Source organism: Dermacentor albipictus, chromosome 1 (assembly GCF_038994185.2).
Source record: "Dermacentor albipictus isolate Rhodes 1998 colony chromosome 1, USDA_Dalb.pri_finalv2, whole genome shotgun sequence".
NCBI classification, from domain to species: Eukaryota; Metazoa; Arthropoda; class Arachnida; order Ixodida; family Ixodidae; genus Dermacentor; species Dermacentor albipictus.
Window position 1 is genome coordinate 72,926,719 of NC_091821.1, and position 14,963 is coordinate 72,941,681.

At 46.8% G+C, this 14,963-nt stretch overlaps 1 protein-coding gene and 1 long non-coding RNA gene across 3 annotated transcripts in view; one reads left to right on the forward strand and one right to left on the reverse strand.

Moving 5' to 3' along the window:
* The window catches only part of LOC135903948 (uncharacterized), a 107,955-nt gene extending 103,502 nt beyond the window's left edge, over positions 1 to 4,453 (reverse strand). The window contains exons 1-2 of the long non-coding RNA XR_010564967.1: positions 4,380 to 4,453; positions 4,112 to 4,201 (exon numbers count right to left, since the gene is read on the reverse strand). This is a non-coding gene — a long non-coding RNA (uncharacterized lncRNA). The remainder of the gene's footprint in view (positions 1 to 4,111; positions 4,202 to 4,379) is intronic.
* LOC135903947 (multiple epidermal growth factor-like domains protein 9) overlaps positions 1 to 14,963 on the forward strand; it is a 254,026-nt gene that overhangs the window by 56,357 nt on the left and 182,706 nt on the right. The gene's annotated exons all lie outside the window — the stretch shown is intronic.

The window sequence follows — 14,963 nt, forward strand, 5'->3', positions numbered from 1 at the left end:
GTGCCTTTGTATCGGCGGTGAAAATACGACCACCACGAAAACGGGCGAGGGAACCAAAGGAAGCTATGCGCGTAAAAAAGTAAAATAAGCATCCACCAGCTTCGTGCTTATGTAGCCCCCATTCAACGAAGCGCACGCCTGCCAAAACTTCAGTAATGGCGAATAAGGGCGCAAGTATAGAGCGCAAGAAATTCTCATATTCGTGCATCTAGAAAAAGGTATTCATCCGATACCATTTTCTGAATAAGACGTCTCAGCGAACAACGCCCTAATTGATGCAGACAGAACAAGAAAGTATTTATTATTTTTTTTGCTGAACTAATGCGTATGTCTACATATAGGCTGAATAAGGAGAAGTTGCAGCCAGCAAAATTTAAAAAAGAAATGGAAGAGGCATCAAATTAGGACAAAACAAAACCATTAGGCCACGTGCCGAGATAAAGGAGCTTGTATCGACCAAACATAAATCAATCTGAGGCTCTTTGCAATTAGTTTCGAGAGAGAGAGAGAGCGACGGTTGCCTGTAGTAATGACCGCAGCACCCGCTCGCATTTCCGGGGCAAAATACCCAAAGCAACGAGGGCCCCGACGCCGTACGTGCACCGGGAGAATAAGTTGTATTACGACTACTACGCAAATGAGGTTCTTCGCGGAAGAACCAAATTACGTTGAAAAAGAAGACTGCGCAATTCGAAGGGCCACTTCGATGGAAATGTCCCCGGTAAGTGGACTAGCACTTCACGGGTCCTGCGAGACGAGACACACCCGTTTTAGGGGCTTAAGAAATATTCTCCTCAATCGGCGAGTTGGTTCACGTTTTACTTCTTCAAAGTTGCTACCTATATTTTGCATTTGCTAGCTGTTGGTGCAGCTCAACTTCGGGACGAAGGTAATCATGTATCTGCGGACAAGTGCCCTCGATGTTATCGCGCTCGCCCATGGGCGCGAGTTCCGGCAAATGGATTGTGGACGTGCGCTTTGTAAGCGCAGCGCCGTAGGCGGAGTCGAGGCATATACGAGTACGGAATATTTCCGTACAGTGTCCACTCTGAAGAATATGGCAGGTGAATGGATGAGGATGAAAAAAAAGAAAGAGAAATGGTAATAGAATGTTGATATAAAGTTTAAACGGTGACGTCTATGGCCCATATCGATACGGGGTGATTTTTTTTTTTTAGACTATACAGATTTTTAAAATAAGAAGCCTATAATCTCAGCGAACGTGACTTTCTTGCAGGGGAGTTCCTAGGCGAGGTTGACATACTTTGCCACTAATAACGTGAGCTTCTAAAGACTAATTGACAAGCACTTATTAATTAACTTTTTATGAGTGTATTTAGGGCCTCGAATAAGGTGCGACTTTCAAGACGTCAAATGGCGAATTTGAAGGAAGTCACATTTCAATTCACCTTCGTTTTTTTTTAAATATCTTGAAAGTCGCACCTTATTCGAGATATTTACCATCGAACTGCAGCGGTAAATCCCGGCAGTAGTGAAAATGAGCGCCGCGGGAGCGCAGAAAAGGCGACTCCGCTATCGTATCAGACCCGTGACGACAAGCGCGAGGAAGTTTGAACGTCTAGGCAAGTCGCGGCAGCTACTGATGCGGCTCGCTTTGCCTGGCAAGCACGTTGGGTAAGCATTTTCCGCGGCATGCTGTCATTCAAACTCCGCCCCACGGGGCGTTGCCGTCTGACGCGCAGCGGGATGCGCTCAGTCTCGATATTGCCTGGATTTGACCTTCAGTTTCGCGCGATTTTTTGCGTGAGATTACGCGCGATATTTTTGGATTTCGAAAAAAAGGTCATGTCATAAATTGTGACGCCCCACAAGTTTTCAATGCAAACTGACCTCACTATAATAATAAAGAAGGTATTTAACAGTTTTTAATTAGTATTTTCAGAGTAACTGAAGCAGCGTCAAAGTATTTCCGCCTCGCCGCAGAACTCGCATGCGAAAACGACAGGTGTCTCATGGCCATAAACTTTTTAAGAAAAAGATGTATTTTCTAAAAAAAAAAAACCCTGCATATGCCTATATTATTCAGATAGCGCACACCATTTGACGTTGCATAAGTGGCGCACCCGATTTCACGCACCATCATCTGCATTCACTCGACCTTTCTATCCCCTTCAGTCATGGCGTACACATTTGCGGACACAACTTCTTTTTACCTTTTCTGTGTAGTCATGGCAAAGAATTGACCAGGAACTTTTGAACTTCTAGTAAACTAAACATTCTGCTTGCCTAAAGTACCTCCGTTTTACTTTTGAGCGAAATATATCGCTACAGACGAGCGCTTTGGGGAAGACAGTACAGGGTTCCTGACGAGAAGTTTGACGTGGGGCGTTTGCTAGCAATTGCAACAGATCTTTTTTTTTTTTTCTGGTAATGCTCGCAGCCAATAATTACCTTGTGCATGTTTTCCGAGCGTGCGCTTAAATATAATTTACGAAGAAAGGTAGCATGACTGACTGCACAATATTTAGGTATTTCAAATACTCCAATTATGATGACTCGCCACAAAAAGCACAAAGATTCATTCTACTACCTTTGCTTGCTTTCAATGGAGCATCCTGCACCTTGACCAAAATTATGCTAATTTCACACATTTATCGACAATCGATCAGAATGTGTAACTGAAGGGGCTGTGCAACTGCGCAGTGTTATCTTTCACGATGTAAAAAAAGAACAGACAGATATGCAATGTCTCCTTTCCGCGCTTATCGGCACTGTGCTTGCCTCCTTGCTCGCACCAGCATCGTCGCCGATGACCAAGCCATCCAGACGTTGTTTAATTTTATTTGCCCTCTTCTGGCAAAATGGCGCGAGCCGCTCCACCACCAAGCTCGCGGATCGTTCGTAACACGGCCAGCATTTTTCACTAGATTGACTTCAGCCGCCGCGGCTGCCTCTCCGACTATCATTTACCGTTGTTTTACTGTAGCGCCGCTTTCTAGTGATTATTCTAGTGATAGTGATAGTGATTCGTGATTCTAGTGAAGTCAGAGTCGCGAGTGCGCATCGGCATTCGACTTGCCGGATGTGCCTTTGGATCTACGATCAGGCTCACGTCTACTGTAGCAGTCGCTAGCAGAGCACTTGTGGCTGTTCGTAATAGTCTCAGCTTCACCGCTCATGCTAAGCATCCATTGGCGTCTTGCAGTCAGAGTGATGCGCTACAATTCGAGCTTCACGTTTGAATTCGGCGCAAATACCGCCTCCGACTACATTTTATGCGAATCGACGGGACACCTGGGTAACGTATAATGATTCGCTACTTCAGAGCGCCAAACCCTACCTGGAGAGGCCTGTTATCGGCAGTCCTGGAGCGACAGCGTTTTGATTTTGTACGCCCAATTATCTGGCTAATCTTAATAACGTGCAGCCAATTTTCTACAAAAGAGGCCTGTCCAATGTTCCTATTTCACCATGATCCCCTCACGTTTCGCGTCTTCAGTGACCTACTCATAAGAAAGGGGCTTGCACAAAAAGAAAGTACAGCAGTTACTACACTTCAGACTGTTACCAACTTTTCACTAACTGTTTACTAACGCAAAAGAATCACAGGTGCACTGAGGCTGAGTTGACCAAGGTGACTACATTTCTGGCCCGTAATCTGGCCCGCAGTGCATTATAGCGTGATTGAGGTCTTACTGAAACAGTTAGATTAACTGTAGTTTAGAAAAGTGCGTATTTAGGTTAGTTGGCTGACCAGTCTCATATTTTAAAAAAGGTAAACAAAGGAAAACAAAGAAATTCTGGATGCTACAATGATACCGGTAGGAATGCAATAAAAGACAAGTGGGCAGCTGCTCTGTGACAATTAATCTACCCGTTTTATCCCAAACAGACGTCTTCTTGGGCAAGTTGGTGCTTAGATTGGTGCTCAGGTGCCTGTCATTAAACAGTTCGTACTTTGGCGCTTTACTTTCTTCTTTTTTTTCTGTCCCCTTTCATGAAATGCATTTCACGGCACAATCAAGTATACCTAGGAAACACCCACTCAATTATATTTCGATTCGGCCTGAAAAACTAAATAACAACAAACATTCAGAAAATACATTTTTTGGTAGGCACGAAATTCTCAGTAACTTACATTATAACTGACCTGCTATGGGGAACCAGCGCTGGCCAGGACGCGTTACGGTAGCTTGAGTGCGCAAAAAAAAAAAAAAACTGACGCCGTCCTGTACGGAGGCTGAAAAAAAGGACGCTGTATTGTAAACGATAACAGATGCGAACATGCGTCAACGTTTGCGTTTAGCCATATTCGGTCAGTGGAGCTCTGTATGTGGCCATGCAGATTACTAGGATCCAATTCGCACCTACATTCTAACACGTTGCTGCAAGTCCAGTCAGAATCTGGACAAATATACCTCAAGATGAGCGGCAGATTTCCCGGGGCGAAGTCGTAGCATGTGCTGCTGAAAGCTGTTTCCTCCGCTCGCTATAGGTGGTTTGTTACGACGTCAGTGTTGTCAGGCGAAGTTTCAGCGCGGGTTGCCCATTGCGTCCTAATGTAGCACATATTCTGAATTAGCGCACAGAGAGGTCACGATTTTACGCAGAATACTATTTCTTTATGTCCTGGCACCCATGTACGCCTTTACTTTGTTGTTATACCTATTTGTTCATGTTCAAGGCCACTTAATTTCTCTCCACGCAACACTAGCGCCGGCTTCACCCGTGGCAGTAAACCAAGTAGAGCGCGTCGCGCGGCTAACGGACTCGCTCGAACAGAGCGGGCTGCAAGGAAAGTCTATAAGCGCGCGACAAGCGTCTGTGTTCGTTCGATCGGAGGATTGTTTCCCTAGAGGGCGTTATCTGCAGGCAGGCACCAATTGACTATCGCGAAGAAAGAAAAGGATCGTGGGCAAGGCGGCAAGAGACGCGACGCTTGCTCTTGTTACGCACGCAAAACTTGTTTGGGCCCCGAGACAGACAACACCTAATTAGGCTTTGATACGGAATGTGAAGGGGCCGCACGCGCAGCAGCAGCGACACGGAGACAAAAGCAAGGATGCGTGCGGAAGATTTGGGTGCTCGCGCGCGGCGACGGGAGAGCGACGCTGCGGGCGCTCGGGGTCGTAATTGAATTAAACGCGATTCCTGTCACTCCGCCAGTGGGGCAATCAAATCAGCTCGCTGCTGCTGCTCTCGCCAGAGGAAAGAAAACAGGCGCGCGGGCAGAGGCACGGTCTCGGCCTCCCCGGGTCACGCGCGTGCGCGCGCGAGGTGAGCGCCAACGCGCGCAAGAAGTTGCCAAAGATGACGGGGACGACAAGGGCCCCGACATATTAATTTCGCCCCTTTATTGAATAAGACACCGCACGCACCGCTGCCTCGTCCCCTGCGCCCGCGTGCTTCGTGAACGGGGCGGACGCCCGCTACCAGCGTGCTGGCATCGCGGGCGCGCGAAGAGCGCCGGCTTCACGACGTGCGTGTCAGGGCATGCGCGCCTATCACGCTGTGGACGTCATAATATTCAAAAGAAAATCGAGTGCGATGGCTTACTCTCGTCAACACGTGGCTCCAACTGTTACATACATACGCCCTTCCTCCCTCACACCCCCCCCCCCCCCCCATTTTCAATAAAAACACGCATCTGTTTTTACCTTGACACTATAGCGCACTTGGTGCTTCAACCCCTGAATAACGAGAAGGGTCTGTATAATTAAAATGCAGCGTTCAGATCCGCGACTATCCAAGTCAGTCGGCGACATATCCACGCATCAGCGAATACTTATCGCCTGAGCTAGTGCAATGAAATTTTACCTACATTGCTTCTTTTTTCGTGAGAAAAAATTCACGCAGGAACTCTTCTAGGAGTTGTCTAAGTATACGTAAACATTTTGCCACTTGCCCATCTCCAAGTAGTCCGGTGTCATTATCAATATTATCAAACTCGATCCGACCAGTATAAACCCTTATCAACCCTTATCGGTCGTTATCAAGCTTATCGAACTAGATCCTACCCTTATGAATCCTTATCGGTCTTTATCAACTATATCGGTGGGTGTCAACCTTATCGCAATCGATCCGATCCTTATCAACCCTTATATGTCCTTATGAACCTTATAGGGCATAATCCCACCATTATAAACTCTTATCGGTAATTATCGGCCTTATAAAACTTGATCAGGCCCTTATCAACCCTTATAGGTACTTATTAAACTTATCGGAATTGCTCCGACCTTTATAAGTCCTTATCGCTATTTAGCACCTTATCCATCCGCGTCGAACCATTGCCAACCATGATGAGACCCATGTAACTCATCATCACTCCTTATCATCCTCATCAACTCATTGACTGCTTATCTGCCTGTGTTGCGCAAGATGAAGCGCATGAACCCCCAGATATCCGTGGCGTTTAGGTCAGTGAAAGAATGCTCCAACGGAAGGCGGGCCCCGCGACCGCCGAAACGCATCAGGGATGTGGCGTCTTTGGCATTAACTTTCACAAAATCCTAATTTTCCTTATGTCTACAATGCTCCAAGTCGGCTCAACATATGGTCCTAGAGATGTCTCTTATTCCACCATCACCAAATATTTCGACAAAGCCTTCATAGATACTGCCCTCCTTGGACATTTGTTTTGTAGCACCTACAGCCTGTAGTGGGTGAGACACTCGGCTTCTGAGCGCGGGGTCGAAGTTTCGGAATTCACTACCATGTTTTCTTCCTTTCGAATTCAGTTTGTTTTATACATTATTTTCTTTATAGCCATTCGTCAACTTGACAGATGGACGGATGCACAGGTTTTCTCGTTGGGTAGGCGTAGAAATGGTAACACAGGTAATTTATAAATATCATGCGGATCCCACGCACTGTGAGCCGATGTAAGCGAAGCTTTCTGTGCTGTTTGCTTTGATAGACAATAATTAGTGGTGATGTCGACGTGAATTTTTAACTTCTTCAACGTTTAGTCCAACACGACAGCGGTTAGTTGATGTTAAAGATTACCTTGCGAGCACCGCTACTGTTTGTCTGCGTAGTACGCAGAACACACAGGGGGAGGTATTTTCTTGAGGCGTTGTTGTGCGCCATATTATTCACAACCTCTGAGAGGGTTGAGCATATTTATTGACTTACATGGCACATCGCATCGTGGCACAAGTATTAAACTTTAATTGAATTATGGGGCCCTCCGTGCCAAAACCACAATCAGATAATGAGGCTCACCGATAGTGGCGGCCTTGGGATTAATTTTGAAATCTCAGTGTTTTTAACCGTTTATTTCGCCCCCGTCCAAACACGGCTGCGGCGGTCGAGATCAAACCCGCAAACTCGAGCATTGAGACAGCCGCAAAGCTACCGCGGCGGGCACAGATGTGTTGATTTTGTTGTGGCTTCGGGTGGCGTTAGGGCAAGGAATCCACCAAGCCCATCGACGAATACGTCAGGCAGTTTAAATGAAGGGAAGATGTTTATTAGCTTAGTTACACGGGTCCAGCTACGGAAGCCCACTCCATGCAGGAGCAAATTAAACGTCCGAGTTCACATCAGGGCCCTCTCTCTTACTGCACGAAAAATATCCGCTTTTAATACCCTGTCTTCCCTAGGCGAGTCGACTAGTGAATCTGAAGACTGTCTAGCAGCAGATCATAATCGTGGAATCCGTTGCGATACCACGCCCATGTTATCGCAACGCTCCGCAGTAACCTCACCTTCGAAGACCGATGGTATGCATGGTATATACGCAAGGATAGCAAACTGCGAATCCAAGGTCGCCGTCGTTGTTCGATAGCATTTGATGTTGGCCTCCCTCATCATTAGTTCAGGCCTGTAAGGTAGTGGTGAGGTTAGGGGCCTTTTGTGAACCCGTCACCAGTCGGTGTCTACGCTACGTTGACGTCTGGTTAGGCGCTCATGGATTGGTGGGTGTTTTTCCTCGAGGCAAACGTCTAATTAACGCCTTTGTGGTGTTGAGACGTAACAATGTGACCTGTGACCGCTTCGGTAGTGTCGTCTAGACCCTGCGATGCGCTTTAACGCTGCTCTGCTTCTTCACGCACTGCGTAAGTTATCCGGTGGACAAATTTGCGTGGCGTTAATTTTTCAGTAATTTCAGAAACCTGCGGTGCGATACCTTGAACTTAAATTTATCCAGTGTGCCCACAACCGCTGTCGTGTCGGTAGTACTAGCGTTTCTTCGCATTCTCACGTCGCCTTTTACGCACCCGACCTCCCCACTTTCGTATGGTAATTTTGAGTGAAGAGTGGCAAGGCTGTTATTCACTCGTTTCGCGACTGCGCCGGTTCTACCGGTGCAGTATAACTAAGAAAAATGGGTGGAGAATGGGGGATCTAGCTTCCCTCTGGACCTGCACGTATAATTACTCAAGAGGCTAATGTAACGACTCCCAGGGAGCTCCAGAGGGCATTGTGCACATTCGACGTGCTGCAAAGGTCGAAACGAGTTTCTCGCGCAGACTTTCCTCTCAGCCGCGCTCCAGTCATGTATACACACGCTCTGAACCACCCTCAGACGCGGTATTCCAGACATCAGCAGCAGTGGGAAAATCGAAGCAAGAGGCTAAGAAAGTTTCGCTTTAAAAACTGCAGCTAATTGACACTGAAAATAACGCGACTTTGAAGTCATTCATCGGGGTATACACAAGATATTACTCTGTCAAGGCTCTAAGCGTTTGCTTGAAGTGAAGGGGATACTTACTTAAGGAGGAAGTCGCAAGTGCAAATTTCCAGGTTTCATGCTCGCTCACACGTGAACCAAGGCCCATATTCTCAAGGCATTTCATATGCTGTAACATTTCGTTATAACTCGATCATATCCATTAATCGTAACACCGAAGGCATCAGTTAGCAACGGCGTCCTGTCAATGAGAAGCAGTCCTCACTAAAGAAAAGCCTCGTGAAATTGACCTTAAGTCCTGATAACATCATTAAGGATTGCTACATATATCCGATATTTTTATTTTTCTATGCCACAGGCCCTATGATACATTCACGCCATTTCTTTTCTGCTTTTCTTTCATTCGCAGGAGGTTAAGTGCACATGTGCTGCGAGCATGCAGGACTGTCACGCGTCCCCTGATGTTGTTTTTCCCGAATAGCTCCCATCTCCTGTAATCAGGCTTCGTCGCGTGGCTTTACGGCAGCGGTCGGTCTGTTTGCAGTATAGTGTACTGGAATGGGACAGTGTGTCGCCCTTACAGCACAACAATAGCAGAACAGTGGACGTTTCTGCGATGACGCCACCAATAAGGCGCTGCGATCGACCGGCATGCCTAGCGCGCCAAATTTAAACTTGTTGTGCAAAACTTTCTGCATTTATGAACTTACGCTCTCAAAACAATTGAAATTAACATAATGAACAAAAAATAAACACTACAAGCTGTTAGGATATATCAAAACGGCGTCTAAGCTTGCACGTTTCCAACTAGAGATCATGCAGTGTTCCTGATCGTCTGCTCAGCGTTTCGGTTTCAGAAGACAAAGAAACACTCGTCTACTCGTTCCGTTCGGTAAGCACGCATATGTGTTTAATATTTCGAAACGCACGACGACAAGAAGCCCGGAAGGAGCACCTGCACTGTGCCTGGTGGGTTGCATGGGATTCCTTTAATGATGCACCAGCCAGAAAGGCGGTTGCCAGGTTTCACTGAAGAAAAGAAACAAACAAATGTGGACGCACATACACACACAGATATTTAGAAATGCAGCGCTTCCCGTGCACATAAATAATCTGCGAACGCGGGAGGAAAAACCACAACAAGCAATCAGCGAGCTCCGTACTTACATGCATGACCTTCGCGACCACCATAACTACCAATCCCGGAGGCCCTGTGTTGCACCATTATTTTCCCTCTTGCAAGCAATGACTACGAGCTGCAGCGACAGGTGGTGTTGCAGTAGACCGGCGTGCTCCAGCAACCCCTTCTGTCATCGCAAAAGTAAGCACGTTTTCGCCGCCGGACGACACACTACCCTATGCCATTACATCATACTTGCAGGCCTCATACGGGATCGGCAAGCGGCGCGGACGTTCCGCGCGTGCGCCGATACATGCTTCTGCGAGACCGTCTCGCGAGGCCTACACCGGAACAGATGAACATGACTGTTCGAATGCGCCACCATTCGCGTGACCGTACACGCGAGCGACCAGGCGTTGGTGTCCAGCATGGGGGCGAACATATTCGCTCGCTATCCAGTCGCGGTGAGTCGAACTTCCTAAGTTTGTCGCGCGCCCATCGGCATCTTCCATGTGTTGTGAGTCGACTAGCAGGCATTAGTGTATAAAGGTGCAATAAATGCAGTTGTTATTGTCTTCCCTACTGTGTTGTCGTTTCTTTGACCCAAAAGCACGTGTGAGACCCCACAGTGCTGCCACATGGAGACACATGACGCTCGTGAGCTTCGTGTCGCTCAGTTGGTCCTGCCTTTTCCCCAGCCGAGGGAGGCTGCATTTAGACGAAGCAATTACCGCGACGTCTTTTCCTTGCAAGCGGCCGCTGGATGCGCTCATCATTGAGATGCAGAGCGTCAGATTGTGAAGAAAGAAGGTGCCGCATCTTGTGTCATTTTGCGTTCTCTCCTCTCTCTCTCTGCCTACTGAAGAATGTACGTTTCTTTTTCAAGACGCTTGGACCGCCCACTTTTGTGTCTTTGCCGTGCGCCCGAATGCACATCTTCAAAGCACTAAGAGTTGCTTAGATCTGCAATACTCTTAATCTTATTTTGAATCGGCATTTTCCATTGGTGTCCATTTAAGGATCACTTATTTTATTGAGGACGCTTACTGAACTGATTGGATGAAGTTTAGCCTGACGCTGAAAAGCGAGGGTCAATAAGAAATATTTCCACTTACTGAGACAAATGCGCCGAAGCGATGCAAATGTTTCCCTGTTGAAGTATTGGCGAAATTTATTCCTGAAACATATACTCGGTGGCTGACCACCTTTATTGACAACACACTATTACGTCATGCTTCTCAAAACGTTATTGATTTCCTGCAGCAAGAATCGAGCACTTTTGCCTTTTAAACGATTTAAGCTTGCCTTTTAAACGATCCACAGTGTTCCCACTTCTTTATTTCACACCATATGGGCTCGAATCTGCATCGGAGCTTGATGTTGCCCTAAATATTTCGCCCACTATACTTCACCGTGTCGCAATGTCTCTTTTTAAAGTTGTTTTTCATAGATAACGTGATGTCCATTCAGTCACTTCCGGTTTCCGCGTGCAGGACCCGCTAAGTTCCGATGCTGTCGTGTCTTACTGATCCCCGATATGGAGCAGTGACACAGAGACAGCGCTAACATTTCTTCGTCTGACAGCAACGCCGTAACGCACAGCATCGCTGGTATTGAAAGCAGTCTTCAGGGCTTTATATTGCAATTTTTTAAACACCTCCCTTCATGGCCAGTCGAGGCACAAATGTCCTCCTTCTGAGGGAGCTATAACTATATTTTTCCTACACGGCTGGGCAGCGACATGCTCAAACGGGGAAGCGAATGCGAATTTGCACTCGCTGTGGGCCATGTAATCGGTCTGGCTCCGTGTGTCAACGGGCACTAATGCAGGCACGCCCTCTCGTCGTTTAGAATGTCGTGCCGCTGGTGTCAATTCTTTTAGTAACTAGACTGGCCAGAACTTGTACACTGAAACTCTGAGCGGCTGCACAGACGCTTGCAGTCCTATGCGCAAGCGCGCTTGACAGAGCCCTGCGTCCTGCGGCCCTCGTTGTAGAGTTTGTTATATCACTGCCACAAGAATCGTCGAAATTTCGCGCGCATCCGCGAACCTCCGCGAATGTCAATTCGCGGAGGTTCAAGCGCAGTTCATTGAACTCGTTCAATAACCGCATGCAAGAAGGCCCACGATTTCGCGGTGAGCATCTGGAATGAACGACCTATAGAATAACCAACAATGACACCTCAGCGTATACGTCCACATTATTTTAGATGCTTGCATAAAAATTGGAGCACACGTGCCATGCAGAGTAGCCAATGTGTGCAAAGCGGTCAACGAAACTTTACCTTGGTTACCGCCTCGCACAATTAAGGAGACAGCGTAACTCGTCCAGACAACAATCGCTAAAGACCGGGGGTCGAATTCGCAAAAAAATTTTAGTTAGGAGGTGCTGTTCGCAATTGACCGGCCGCCTTCTATAAAGCGACATTACGACTTGCTGGGATGTGCTCTTAAAATAATCGACCAGGAGCGCAAAATTGAAATTGTGTGTTGTAGTTTTCGATAGAACGATATTGCTTAGCTTTAAAGGAGCAAGCTTATATGAAGAATAATAGCATTCCTAGTGACTTGCTTACTTCAGTCGACGCCGTGTTTTCTCGATGCGCCTTTGGGTCATCAGCACGATTGAAAATTGGCCGTTATTTAAAGCAACTGCAGGAAAGCCTGAGCTACCCTAATATCTGCATTTTATATGCCCTGAAAGATAATAATACATGAATCACTTCTCAAACACCTCACTGACTTGCGTTTAGGAAATGTTTATATACCTGATTCAAGAAGTGTTGCCGGATCTACAATGCGCCTCTCTGACTCACTTGTTCGTACAGTGAATATCGTGTTTATTTCTGAATACGAAGTAGCTTCGGAATTTATGCTCACTACAGCATAAAGCACGCCCCGATAAATGATTTTTAACCGTCCCCCGCTCAAAATGATCAAAATGCCTAGTAGATGAAAATCGTCACGAGCGCCACGAGGGCCCGTATTCACAAAAGGCTATCATGCCAGAAGTGTTTGTTAGAGCAACTTTCGGGCAATCATAATGCTGGTCATATTATTAGCGAAGGCGGCTAGCTACTGGAACAGGGTATTTACGAAAGAAAACCTTAATGGACTCGGCCCCAGAAGTCATAATATACAGCGCCACCAGCAAATTCTACTTCGGTAACGGTAAGCGACTTTGGTAACACTTCCTGCCGCATACGTCAGCCACGGCTAGAGTTTGCTTTTACTACTGAATTTTCCCCAGCATTGACCCCGTGCGTGGTACGAGTATGAAAGGCATTTTTGAGTGACGAACGATGTCTTACTCTGCGCATTTATCCGTGTACTTGCTTTGTTCTTCGTCACTTGAACTTTCTTAATCAGTACCGTCACTCCATACTGTTTTCTTTGCATGGGGCCGACAAGATGTGTTCCCACAACATCCTACATTTTTCTTCCTTTCTAGCTCTCCTTATACTAGAAAAGAGGCAGACAGTTCCAGCAAAGGATGTGCTATACATGGCATTTTCAGGCAAAGCTATACATTATAGCTATGCACTATACGCAGGAAGCACTCGTCATGGACATGTGACGCCTATGCAATAAAGCCTGCTAACTGCATCACAGTATTGTGCTGCAGGGGTTACCAGCTCACTGCAGAATACAAGGCAGCGTCCATTCTTACTGTACTGCCAAAGCTGGACACGACACTTCGAAAGAAATGTCCCAGATACCTGTATGGCGTTTCCAGTGATCCCTCTGGACAGAGGCAAGCCATCAGTACGGAACTCTATATAAAATCGATCCATCTTGTGACTTTTGTATGCCGCAAGGCCTCAGTAGGTAAGGCCAAACATGCCTCCACTGTATCAGATTCAACGTGGCGTACACGAACTATTTCAAGTGCAAAATTCAACTGACAAACTTGCCAATGTGCTTTGTGTGGAACGCCCCTGACGACCTGCAACATCGTGTGCGCGACTGCTGCCGCTACGTGTCACAGGGACAGTCTTTGACTCGGCGGGACTAGAGCTTGGAAGCGCGGCACATTCTCGGCCCTTGGCAAAGCATCACTTGCGCGTTACGCACCACGAAAGTGCTGCTGATGTTCTTGCGGGCCACAAGCCTTCACGAAATTTTGTAGATATCTCTATAGTGTGTACCTGTATGTGTATGTGTGCGACTGAATGTACTGTTTAAGTGTTTATCACTGTGTATATCATAATCAACACCCAGAACCTAGAGCAGCACGCCAGGCTAACCTCTCCAGCATATCATTAAAGCTTCTAACTCTCTCTCTCGCACACGCGCGCAAGTATTCGAAGTTTTCTAGCGGCTTCTGACCATGATAATGGCGTCGATTCCTTTTTGCTGACTGAACGGCTCTATCTATGACGCCACAGTATCTTGGAAGCCACTGAAATATAGCGTGGTGCACTTTGTCGGCCAAGGTATGGATATCAAGGCAAAGTGCTGTTCTGAACAAGGAGAATGAGGACTATATTAGGGTCTGTTGTGTATAGACTACACTGGAATAAACGCTTGTTTTTTGTTATTGTTTGTTTCTTTGTGTTCACACTTCGGACAAGACAGCATGTCGCCCTGTGTCGGGCCCCGAGCCTCTTGGAAACGTGCCTGTGCTAGTGTACGAGTACATGTGTTGTGCTGGTCGTTTCTTAAAGTGAAAATTGTTGTCAACCAACCATGGTGGTGTAGTGACTTTTGCATTGCGCCGCTAAGTTGAAGGGCGCGGGATCAAATCTCGGCTGTGGCAGCGGCATTTCTATTTCTATGGGGGCGAAATGCAACAACGCTCCTGTACCTTGCATTGGGTGCACTTTACAGAACCCGAGGTAGTCGAAATTAGTCCAGAATCCCCCAATACGGTGTACTTGACGATCATATCGTGGTTTTGGCATTTAAACTCCCAGAATTTAATTTTAATTTACTTAAAATTGTCATACGCCCGACTAAAGCACGACGCTACCAAGGAGTCACGCTACAGACGGGTGGATGACAATTATTCCTTTCATGGACTTTCCTCTACCTTGGAGGCTTCCGCAGAAGCTATTTGCCATCTGTCATTTCTATATTCTTTTTTTTTTATTCTGACACTACTACATACCCCTTTCCCTACCCTCATGCACCAGCAACGTAGGCTGAGGGGAGAAATGGCCTGACTTTCTTGTCCAGCAGCTGTTGCACATAAGCCCCCTTTTTTCTCCTTACCCCCTTCTGCGGGCAACTATTCATTTCCTACA